The sequence below is a fragment of the Phalacrocorax aristotelis genome, chromosome 7 (genome assembly GCF_949628215.1).
Source record: "Phalacrocorax aristotelis chromosome 7, bGulAri2.1, whole genome shotgun sequence".
NCBI lineage: Eukaryota > Metazoa > Chordata > Aves > Suliformes > Phalacrocoracidae > Phalacrocorax > Phalacrocorax aristotelis.
Window position 1 is genome coordinate 4457093 of NC_134282.1, and position 12465 is coordinate 4469557.

At 49.5% G+C, this 12465-nt stretch overlaps 1 protein-coding gene across 7 annotated transcripts in view; it reads left to right on the forward strand.

The window, feature by feature from the left end:
• The window catches only part of TNIK (TRAF2 and NCK interacting kinase), a 165689-nt gene that overhangs the window by 446 nt on the left and 152778 nt on the right, over nt 1–12465 (forward strand). The window lies entirely within an intron of this gene.

The window sequence follows — 12465 nt, forward strand, 5'->3', positions numbered from 1 at the left end:
CACCCATCCCTCCCCCGGCGCGGGGGGGGGGGGGGGCGGGGGGGGGGGCGCGTGTGTGCGCGCATATATGTGTACATGCGGCTACACGTATGTAAGTACCGAGATACGAGCGCGTGCAGCCGTGTGTACGCGCGCGTGTGTAGCCGTGTGCTTGCGTGCACGGATCCGCACGCGCACCCCCGTATGGAGGCGTGTGGGCAGGTGTGAGTGCGTGTGTGTGTGCGTGTGTGTGTGCGCGCACGTATATGGGAGCGTGTGTACGCTCCCCTGCAGCCGGCCCTTGGGGTGGGGGCGCACCCCCGGAGCCCCCCGTTTGGCCGTGCCTGCGCTCCGCTCGTACGGCCCGCAACACGCCTGGACGCACGGACGGGGGATCGGACACACGGATGGGGATCGTGGAGCGGGACATCTCTGGGATGCAGAAGCGGGGCTTTTCCCCAGACCCACCTTTTCCCCACCTCGCAGCCTTTCCATCCATCTCCCGCCGTGCCCCTTCGCACTGTCGTGTCCCCGTCCCCCCCCCGTCCCCCCCCCCCCCCCTTTGAAAATGAAGCTCATCATGTACCCTTGAAATGTCAGGCTCGTCAAACGTGTCAGCCTCTGCGTGGGCCGTGGCCTGATGTCCCCCCCGGTCTATTTTTCCTATAACTTTCTCCCTTTCCCCCCTTTCTTCTTCGTCCTTCCTGTACCTAGTTGGTATAGAGCATGGGGAGTCATTTAGAGAAGCAGAATTTATTCAGGAGGCGGCAGCGAGGCTGCTTCGCTCAACCTGCTGCCATAGATAAAGCAGTAAAATTAAGCAGAATCCGCTGAAGACTTGCACAAGTGTATTTTTAGAAATATTATTTGCTTCCGTGCAAAAAAAAAAAAAAAAAGTCTATCTTTATTCGCTTGCCCTACTTTCTTCCTGGTGAGTTTCTGGTTGATTAATAGTGTAAATGATTGCTCAGCAATACAGTGTAGACAAGATTGCAGCGGGGAGATGAGCTAGCTTAAAAACAGACCTGGAGCTCCTGTTTCCCCTCTTAGGTGGAAGGTGCCTTGGGAAAGAGGTTGCTGAAGCTGGTGGGGTTAATCCAGGAAAGCAGTATCATTGTGGGGGGGGAAGGGGCCCTCTCCTCCTCCCCCTGCTCCCTGAAAATCAGATTTTTTTTTTAAACATCTCCATTAGGAAGTTTATTTGATCGAAGGCACCGTTTCTTTTTAAAAACTGTATCCACGCACGCTTAGGTTTTTTCCTCTGTTTGTGGCTTTTAAATAGCAATGTGCACCAGATACAGCCAGGGTTTTGTTTTTGCTTTAGGAGGAAATGTATATTCCCTCCCTCCCCCTGAGACCCGCCGGCAGCGCCTGGTCTGCAGGCAGAGCGATGCTGGCGTTCCAGGGGAACCGGAGACGAGGGGACCTGAAACCCCGACCGATGGTGGGGTGGCACTGCAAAGCTGGGTCCCCCCATGCCCAGCCGTGTCCCCTGTCCCGGTGGTGGCTGCTCGGGCAGGACCCCGGGGACTGCGAGATCCTGGTGTTCCTGATGCTCAGGCCTCTGCCCCCTCTCCAGGGGAGAGACCTGCTATGGCACTTCCCTGTAAATGATGAGAGATGGGGTGGTTTGCGAGGCAAGAATAGGAGCTTAATTTGCCAAGGAATAGATCTTCTTCTAAACTAAGCTCTTTTAGCACTTAGAATAATTGTTAAAGGTCATAAATTCAGCAGGTAGGGCAAGAAGCATGAATTATTCTGCAGGGTCTGAATCAGAAATCAATAGTAAATTTGCTGCCTGAGCACAAAGCGTGGCAGGGAGGAGTAATTCCCCAAGCCTTGCAAAATTTCATTTATTAGAAAAGAAGTGTCACATTGCTGCGGGTTTGTAGATGACTCTGGATGGAGGAGCCATTGCTCTTGTGCCTACGTGTTCGAAGGGGTGAGGGATGGCTGTGTGAAACGCTGGGAGCAGGTAGTGACTCAAAAATCTGGCAGAGGGGATGATTTGTTCCCAGCAGCGGGGAAAGGAAACACTTGGGCCGCTTATCTCCAAGTTTGAGTCACTGAAACGATCCAGGAGGCTGGGTTTTATGAACAACAAGCAAATGCATATTTAAGAGGTGGACCTTTGGCTGCCCGTTCTCCCTGTCCTTTGCTTTGGCTTCCCTACCTCTGTCACAAGGGAGGAAGGTGGATTTGCAGGGTGAGAGCGTGCCGTTGGAGGCTGAGCACGGCTTGGCACCGGCAGAACCCTGCATGCCATCATTCATTTCAGCTTGCCTCTGCCCGCTAGCTTTTGGGGTAGGATTTGTAGAGCTGGGCTGAAAGGTAACATAGGAGGTAGCAGGCGCTTCTGGTTTTGCCACACTAGAGTTTATCTTGGCCACGCAGTCGAGCTCCACCGCAGCAGTGCATCTGTTTGACGTGCTGGCGGCTGGGCCAGGAACAAAGCACTGAATTCTGATTAAAATGCACGGCCTGGTGCATCGAGTAAGCATACTTCGGGCTCGCTCCTGCCTTCTTTGCGACATGTTTCTATCCATCATTGTGCACTGTGCTCATTGCCATGGTACCCAAGTGTCCCCATGTCGGTGCAGAGGGCTGAGCGTGTAAGGAAGGGCAGGGTGAAGCCTTCGACATCAGAAGGGCTCTTAAAATAGAGATCTCCCGGTGGTGGTGCTGGTAATGAGTATTGTTAATGTTGCAGAAAATTGTAATTTAAAATGATGAGGCCATTGAACAGGTAGTGCTGCATATTATACTGACAAGGGGATAAGATAAACTACATTATAATGTTCCTTTGTACGGGCTGGGAGATATTTTTGCTAGTCCACTCAGCACGTTTAAAAGCCGAATGACCTGGCAGTGCTATTAGCAGAATAATGATTAACACAGAGATTCACACAGGCTGTTGACAGGCGTGTTTGAGAAGCAGATTTTTGCAGTAAAATGAGAAGGAGTGTGAGGAGGGATGCAGTGGGCCATGCTCTGGTGGTAGATGCACAGCTGATGCCAATAGGAGAGCAAGCAGAAAGATGGGGCTGGGTTTGGGGGTTTTTTTCCACCCTTTTTTTTTCTTTTTGTCTCAGCAAATGCAAGAGCCTGTCATCTTTTGCTGAAGGCACTGGCCTTGATCCTTCTAAAATATTCAGGTCAATAGCTTTTCCTCTGCTGCATCCATCTGCAGGAACGGGGCCTCCGGCTGATGTACCGCTGGTGGCAGTGGGCTCTTCTGCAGTAGCCATCACAGCTGGATGCATTTGGGATGATTTGCAAGGTGTGTGGGAGGTGATAAAAGCTCTCTAGGAGGAAAACTTTTCTCAGTGAGCTGATAACCCCCGGGGTGGGACCTGTTTGGGGCAAGCAAACACCCCCTGCTCACAGCTGCTCCTTGTCTGCTTAGTGAGGGGCTCGCTCTGGGCTTGGGTCCCAGCTGAAGGCTCGGGGCTTGAAAGGCTCACCTGGCTTGTACAGCTCGGCTCAGGGTTGCCTGCAAGGCTGGGAATTTAAAAAGAACCTTTTTGGGGAAGGAGTAATTGTTTTCTTCATGTACCTGGACGTTGCTTTTGTTTTGAACTCATTAAGAAAACCCAAGCTTTTGTTATTTACTTTTGCAAACTGCTGAGTGTGCGCTCTCTGGAAACTGGATCCTAAAATCGTTAGCTGTTTTGGAAATGCCTGGCCTTTAATGCTCAGGCTTGGAGCGGAGACAGCACAGAATTAAGGAGCCGGTAGGTATTAGCTGTTGCTGGGAAGAATTGGATGAAACCCAAAAATGTCACTCCTCTTCCTTTAGCTTAGCTTTGTATAGAAGTGAAGTTTCGGTGGCCATTTGTTTGCATTAGTTGATCATTGTCAATGAAGATAAAAGCTCTCATATTTAAAAAAAAAAAACAACAAACAAACCACAAAACCCAAACAAACATACTGGCTTTGTCCTGTTTCCAGAACTTCATCAGTTTATGGCGTATTTCAGCATCATTAAAGATTTAGGAGAAGTTCTAATGGGGATAAGCACTGCAAGCCACCACTCGGGAGCACTATCCCGGCAGCATTATGTTAGGTTTCTTCCTCCAGCACCTTTTAAAAAACTCTGTAGCTCGACAGAATTTGGGCAGCTTTTGCAAAGGTCACCTTCTTCCTAAATAGAAAGAGGAACAAATTTGACTAGAGATGACTTATTGAGATTAAAAAAAGACATGAAAAGCTTATTTATTTGAACAAATTTGACTAGAGATGACTTCTGGAGAGTTAAAAAAAGACATGAAAAGCTTATTTATTTGTAGTGTGTTTTACATAATATGCTACCATGCAAAATTTGGGACATATCTTTAACAAATGTGTATATATAGCTGCCGCTCCTGAGGATGGACACTCTTGGGGGTCTTCCATCAATCAGGGACTTCATCTGTCGTCTTCCAGTGTGATTCAGTGCATGCATAAGCTATGGACCATGACTGTGTCCATGTACTTTGTATATTTTTGAGCCTTTTTTTTAAACCATAGAACCTTGGTAGCACAATTCTGGCCTCTGAATCATCCCCAAAGGGTGACAGTGTCCAGCTCTAAGCCTTTTTTATGCGTCTGCCTTCTATTCCTTGAGTCGGGAGTGCTGATAGTGGTGAAAACGCTTCCTTTCTACACATGCCTATGCATATCCTTGTGTGTGTGATCATGAAAAGTTACAACAGAAATGAGGCTGTCTTCTGCCTTGATTTCTCTTCCCCCCTTGTGCCTTTTGGCGTTGTGCAGCCCAGATGCTGCTCCTCTGCGGTTCTCCATGTCTCCCTCAGCACTGGCGCTGTGTTTGGGGTTCTTCCACAAGACGTTGATGGTGTTTTTTAAAGGCACGGAGAGTCTCTCTGTTCTCAGTAGTGTTCCTGAGCTGGTCAGCTATAAGAATTACTAATTTGGAATTAATTTAGAGCAAAATGTCTCTTTGAGCAGGTTGATGTTTGAGCACAAGCATTTTGTAGAATTGAGGTTTGAAGTGATGAAGAGGTAGGGATTTGATTGGTGTGTGTATTTAAAATCAAGTGGCTGATTTTTAATCCATGCAAGAAGTAGTTACAGGAGGCTTTTATCCTTGCTATGGGAAGGTAGTTTTTATCCGCCAAGCTCTGGTAAATCACAGATCACAGTGGCGGGGGCTGGAAGGGCCCTCTGGAGCTCATCCTGTCCCACCCCCTGCTGGAGCAGGCACCCCCAGAGCAGGGGCACAGGGCCGCGTCCAGGCGGGGGGCGAATGTCTCCAGGGAAGGGACCCCACAGCCTCTCTGGGCAGCCTGTGCCCCTGCTCCGGCACCCGCACAGGGAAGGGGTTTGTCCTCATGGTCAGGTGGAAGTAGTGGTATGGTTTGTATGGGGTGAGAGGAGAAATGATTTCCATTTGATCTATATGTAAATCTCCAGAAATGAATCACCTGGCTAAGGAAGAGGTGTCCTTGGAAGTTATCATTCACGTGGGGCCAGGCCACACTAAAGCTGCTGTCACCTCCTGGGCTTGGGCTCTGAGCTGCTCTCTGTAAACCCTTGCCTGACTCCTTCTCATGTACCCCCAGTCACTTTGCAAGGGTAATTATAGACATCGGTGGGAGTTCTCTGCCTCTGACCTGCAGACCAAGGACAGAGTATTGATCCCTGCCTCATTTCTTCATGGCTCAAAGGAAAACAGGGTGAATCCTGTTAGATTTCCCGTGCTTCCCCGGGTGAAGAGCTACCAACAGGCAAAAGGGTGCACTGTATGGGGGAACAGCGCTGGTAAAAGCTGTTGTGTCTTGGGGTGGGGACGATGGTGTTGAGGGTTCAGGACCGACCTCCCGAAGGCAGCTTCTCACCCACGGCGGACACATGCCGTTACCCTTCTTGCTGCCAGCTGCAGAAGAGACCAGGAGTGTCGTGGGGCAAAGCGCAGACCCACAGCAGATCTGGGTCTTGTGGAGTTGGCGCCGTTCCTTCTCCCAGAGCTTTGGCTGACTCTTCTTCCCCACTGGCAGTGGTTTCGGCTCCGGCTGCTGTGCAGGTGCCTGGCTCGCCCACGGGAAGCGTAGAGCCTCCATCACCTGAGGTTTGCATTCACTGATGCTCAGGCATCTTCTTCATTATGTTTCACACAGCCACGGGTTGAAAACCACTAGCCTAAGTCATTGATAGCTCCATTAAATGAGGGATTGTATTTCCCACTTATAAAGCCAGCAGCTTTGATTTCCTCTCCCCCAGTTCCCTGCTCCTGTCCCCTTTTGTCACTTTGAACCATGGCTGCACATTGAAACCGGCGGGCAGTCTGCTCTGGGCTCAGGAAAACTATTTATACAAGCGAGGTTTGACGCTCTACCTGTAAATCACTTACGATTTCTAAAGGAGGATTGTCTAAGGAACGCAGTCCTTGGGAATCGGAGACACCCCCTCTCCATGTTCCCCCTCCATGGTGGTCTCAAGATGAGCCCTGCGAGGGGCTGAGCATCCCCCTCCCGCAGAGGGATGTGGGTGCTCAGCCCATAGGGCCCGGCCCTGGGGTGTTCCTGCAGTGGGGTTGTTAGTGAAAGGAGAGGAAAAGCCACCAAGGTCAGAAAACACTGATAAGAAGTTTAGAGTCGGAACTCAGTTATATCTATCCCTGCACGCCTGGTTTTATTTTGTAATGGCAAATCTGAAAACCTTCCTCCCCTTTGACTGAAAAATGTTGCTTTTCCACAGTAATTATCTGCGGTGCTTGCCAGAAGTTCAAGGTTGTGTGTCGGTGGTAAATGATGGATGATTGTAATCAGACAGGCAGCACTGGAGTGTCCAGATGTGTCTTGCGGAGCTGAGAACTGACATTTCCCTCCTCCACACTAGGTGAGCAAACAGCGTGCGCTGCCCTGGGCTCAGCTGCTGAGCTGCCCCGAATGCGGCAGGAGGCATGCACTTTGCTCTGCTGCAGATAACCAGCTCTCCTCTGCTACAGAAACCCTATTAGATTTTAATGGCTTTGTGCAAACACCACCCCCTTGCCAGTAAGTGAGACCTGAGCGGTTCGCATGGTCCCATCCTACATACACGCTCAGGCTGAAAACAGCCGTGGCCTCCGGCAAGTGCAGTAGCTGCCGAGTTTGTGCAACGGACTGTGAACAGCGAGTTGCTCTTATGAGTAAAGCCTTAGCAATCTGAGTTTAACATCCTCTTGGTTTTAAGTGCTATTGTTGCAGTGAGGGTGGGTGGATGTGTTTCTGTTCACGTGAGTTCATGTGTGGTTTCCAGCTTCAGAGTACATGAAACCTGTTGTTACAGTTTTTGCTTGCTTCCTCCAGCAATGGTATTTCAGGGCGCAAATTGAAAGCAGTTGTTTAACTCTCCTGAAAGCAACACGTTTCAGAAGCCAAGGATGTTGCATAGGATGTGTATTCCTTTATAAACTAACAAAGAATCAAAAATTTAATTTAGGTGCCTGACCCTTCCCCCCTCTTCAAAAATTATCTTTGCTCTTGATTTTGAAACGCAGCAGGAAAAAGCCTACTGCCAGCTGAGTCATGTGTTTAGTGCACGACAGAAGTGACTGTTCGGGACCGTGCCCTTAATCTGCTGGATGGAGACTTTAGGATGCATCGGAGGCAGTAGAGCCTTTGCTGGGGAAGAGATCGCACAGCTTGAATCTAGTAAAATGTGTCTAATAACCGCTGTGGCATGCTACAGAAATACAAGAGATCAAAGCTTCAGAGGCATTTATTTTCATAATTTGTGGGTCAGATCCTTGCAGGACTAATTGGGTGCTGTTTGATGTCCAGGCAACAATAGAAATCTCCCTGTAAATCAGAATATATTTGCCTCTTCCTTTCTCTTTCATACACGGGCATAAAAGCTTTGTATGATTTTGAGATAAACTGGCAAAAATGAAAGTACCGATCTCCTCCCTGCCTCACTGCCATCTTTCTTAGATGCATTAACATATAGCTGATACAGTGACCAAAACAACCGCATTTACCCATAGCTGGTGGTCCTTCTGATGTCGCGCCAGGAGTGCTAAGCCTGCTGGTTATTGCCGGCCATGCTTCTGCTCCCCAGAGCATGAACTGAGATGAAACCAGAGCACAAGCTTTCCTGGTGCAGTTTGTGGGATCTCTCCGTTTGTGGCTCACTAGTCATGATACCCAGGTGGTATCTCAGCTTTGCAGCTGGTGACCCCCAAAACACAGCAAGCCAGGAGTGCTGTGTGCTTTGTGGGGGCACTTACAAAGTTCTTATATATATATTTTTAGCAAAAAAATATATAAAAAATAAGTGTGGATCTAACTGTTCCCTCTTGAACGGAGTAGGACGGTGTGGTGGGCTTGTGTGCCTGTGTCCCCGTACCTGGCACATAGACCTTCTTCAAAACACAGGCCACAATTTTCCAAAACACTCACTTATATGGGAGATGCTGAATTAGCCATAGACCTGTTCTCGCACGTGAAATCTGGCTGGAAAGGAAGGGGCACTGCCCTTAAACTTCAGCTTTTTGTGTTGTATCCTCCCACTGAATCCCCCTGGTAGGTGTTTGTGGGGGGCTTCTCATGTGTCTGCAGATGCCACCATTTTGGGAGGAAAGAAAGATGGGTGTGTAAGGAAACTGTGTTCCTGGAGCAAAACCAGAGGCAACAAAATTAAAAGGGCTTTAAATGCATTTTCTGGCTATGCAGACAGGCTGTCTTCACTGCAATAAATCTTCAGCCTTTACGTATTGATTAGCTTCAGTAAATAGTGTGATGACTCTGCTCTTCCTATTGCTATTCTGCAGGGATCGGTGTGTTAGTATGGCTGAAGAGGCTGTAATAGCTAAATGGGATTCCAGTAGTGAGAGCAGTTTACAAATGCTCTCCAAAGTGAACCTCACAGCCAATATGACTGTGTTTGACTGCTATAAATACAAACACAGAGTGCTCCACCGGTGACCGGGCTGGTAATGGCAGTGTTTTTTAATGGGCAAAATGGCATTCCCCCAACCAAGCACCCGGTGGTGGCTGTGCCCTGCCCTGGCAGGGATGCTGGCTTCTCCTGGTTCACTGACTGGGGAGCTGTGGTGGGTATGTTGTGTGTGGGGTGAGTGAAGGGAGCAGGAATGGAGGGGAGAGGTTGGAGTCACGTTGAAATGTGGGTCTGCTTGGCCAGAAAATGGAAAATGGGTGAAAACACCTTCTTTTCTACCTGCCCTGCTGATGACTTGTAACGGTTTCTTCAATATTCAGGCGTAGCTGGGCATAGTTCAGAGTGATTTTATTTGTTGGGCTTTGGCCCTGCTCTTGGGGGGTAATGGTGCGGTGTGGCAGCCTGAAGGTGGTTGTGTCTGAGTGCTGGGCAAGCCCCAGATCCATGGAAAATTGTCATGGTAAAGTACGAACAGAGCGGGAAGGTGGCGGGGACAGCAGCTCGTTGTGCCTGTGGAGCAGCACTGGGAGGAGGGATGGGGAGCTGCTTTAGATCCTAGATGCCGTAGCTGGAAACCCATCCAGAAGACTTCCCATTGGCATGCCCAGGTTTTGAGACAACCTGTAAGTACACCGCAGCGGAAAAGCTCTTCCCGAGGCAGTTTGGGCCATGAAGTGAAACCCCAGGTTGCTCCAGAGATGGCGGATGGAAAGATAGGATAGAGCAGATGTAAAATTAGCATAACAATATACCTTTAATTCAACTTGAAGGAAATAATTGAAGACTAGTTGTTGCTTATGATGGTGACCTCTGCCAAGATGACTCATGCTGCAATATAATATGAGTCACTTGTTAATGATGGCCTGTTAAGAAGGAAGTGCCAAATCCTGGTAACTTCTTCATCGTGCGATATAAAAGCCAGGATGAAGAAGGGTGTTCGGGATATTGTTGCCTAAAAATAGCTGATACTTAAGAGCGCTGAAACACCTTTACTTGACTCTGGGGGACTCTAGCATGAAAAGCCAAAGGCCCTGAGCAAGAAATGCTACCTCTTCTTTGGCTTCAGTTTGCAAGAGCCACGTGACACACTTTGTACCTGTCCTCCCCAGCCTTCTGCATTGACGTGATGTTGCCCGAGGGTGGGGACCCTGATAGCTCTCCTTCCTGCCAGATGGCTCAGCTGGCCTGAGGGCAAGTGCCTGCTGGTGGGAGGGAGGTGGGTAGGTGCTAAGTTGTGCAGTGAGCGCGCAAAGCTGTGGCCACCTTTGCAAAGGTTGCCTGGCCAGGGCTTAGCATGGGGAGGGAGATCTTGGGGGCAGCCTGGCTGATGGGAGACTTGGGGAGGTAGGAACAAGGTCCTCCGCGGGAAGGTTCCTGAGGTGCCACTGATGGGGAGCCCTGGGGTGGAGATCTGCAGTCAGGAGCCTGGGTGAGAAGGGAGATGAAGAGGTAACAGTCTGTGGCCCTGTAGTCCTCTGCATCGAGGGCTTTGCCAGGCGCAATCTCTCAGCGAACACCTCCAACGTCTGCCAAATGGGTGCAGGATGAGAAGTTTTTTATGGCTATAAGGAACCTGTGGTGCTCCTGTAGCAATTGACTTGAGCACTCACTTGTTAATCATCTACTAGATGTCTTAAATCCTTCCTCATATTGAACTAGGGTTTTTCCTCAATAAATGAGGTTTTGCAATCCACAGAAGAAAGTGAGAGCCTGGTGCGAAGGCACTTGTGACCAGAGGCAGGAGCTCACCAAGAAGCGATAGGAGGGCTAGCTCCTGGGCTCAGCCTGGGGCTCAGTGCTCCAGCCACGCTCTCTCTGCCCATTCACGTGGCAGAGGGGCACCTTGCTCCTGGGAAAGGGTTTCTGACTTGTCAAAAGCCTGATGATTTTGTCAGTAGTCATGAGATCCTGTGAAGTCCTGACACCAGAAGTTAACTTGAGAGGGGAGTATTTGTTTCCTAGATCTCCTAATTGTAGAGAAGCACGGCAAAAAGGCCTTACTAAAAGATGGGTATCCAAAGGGTAAATAGAAGTTTCCAAGTAGTTTATTGAAAATACAGAAGAAAAAATGGTGATAAATATGTGAGGCATTGCCTTCTTTCTTTCCTGAGTGACGCACCACAACAGCCAGAGATCCCTGGGCTGTTTCTGTCATGCTTTAATTTTCTGGGTGAGATGCTGTTTACCTCCATCGTCCCGCACTGCTGCCAACTGCTCCAAGGTGTATCTTGCCCTCTGGACCATGCCTGTTAGCAGACCAGACCACGCTACCGGATCCTGCTGCCCTTACGTAGCACCAGTGTGGCTCTCGAGGAGAGAGGAGGGCGGTGGTGAAGGGCTGTGGAGGAAGGTTGAGGCTTGAGGAGATGAGATGGTGTGGACCTGAAGGAAGAAAGCTTTCCATCCAGGTGTTGCTGTCAAGGCAATCTGAAGCAACCAAAGGACATTGAATATACAAGTGGTTGCATTGCAGAAAATTGATGTGTAGGACCCTAGGAATAGATCTCTCTAAGAGATGGAGGAACATCTCTTTCTGAAAAGAAGATGCCAGCGCAGTGGGACCCAAATCTTCTGCACATCTTTGTTTTGTTTTACTCCTTTGATAATTATCATCCTTTTCTTTAGCAAGTTCCCACCATTAGCGTAGTGGTCCTGCTGCTGTGGCAGCTCTCGGGAGCTCTCATCATGCCTCTCTTGCCATCCTTTTTGGCTTCGGCACCAGAGGGGATCCACAGTAAGGAGGGTTTTTGCTCTATGGTAGAGCAAACCAGTGCTGTTGGTGTTCACTGAGCAGCTGGATCCCAGGTGCCAGCTCCTCCTGGGGTGATCTCCAGACTGGCCCTTAGACCTGGGGGTTCCCCGAGAGGACCATAGTTCCTTTGCCATGAGTGGAGTTGGGGTTGCTGTGTTGGAGTAGAGCACTACAGGCTGAAGGATGGCTGGGCTGCATCTCCATCATGTCTCACATGTTCAGGCCTGGGAAGGCCAAACGTCCTTTACATGGAGACCTGTGCTTCCAGGGTGTACCAGCTCGTGACCTCTGAGAAGTGGGTGGAGTAAAAGCGTTACACTTTTGAAGAGACAAAGGCATTATCGTGTTCAAAGGGAGGGATGCCTTGTAGGTGGACAGACCATAACTCCCAAGAAATGAAGCAGTGTGGTTGACAAGGGAGACAGGGCAGAAGTTCAAAGCTGGAGTCGCTTTCTCAAGACGCTTTCACAATAAGTCGTGGTTTTGCTTTCACCAGTTGACGTGACCTCTTCCGTGCTGCTGGAGTGAAAAGCAAAGTGCCTGCACAGAGGAAACGTCCTCGAGAGAAGATGCAAGAGCCCTGCTCATTATCAGAAATGAGTAAAACTGCTCCAAGCTAATCTGGCTGCCTAAAAATAGAAGTGGTGGTAGGGGGAGGGACTGTCTTCTGTGTTCGTTTGCCCTTGATTTTCATGACATTTTTCTGCTCTATATTATGTGTCTTGAAGGGGAGACTGTGTGTCCTGGTCACACTGGAGCAATTCACGAGAGCACGTGCTCGTGTCAAAAACCATCAGGGAGGAAGGCTGAGAACCTTGTTCAGGGTTTAGCAGTTAACTTGCAAAGAGCAG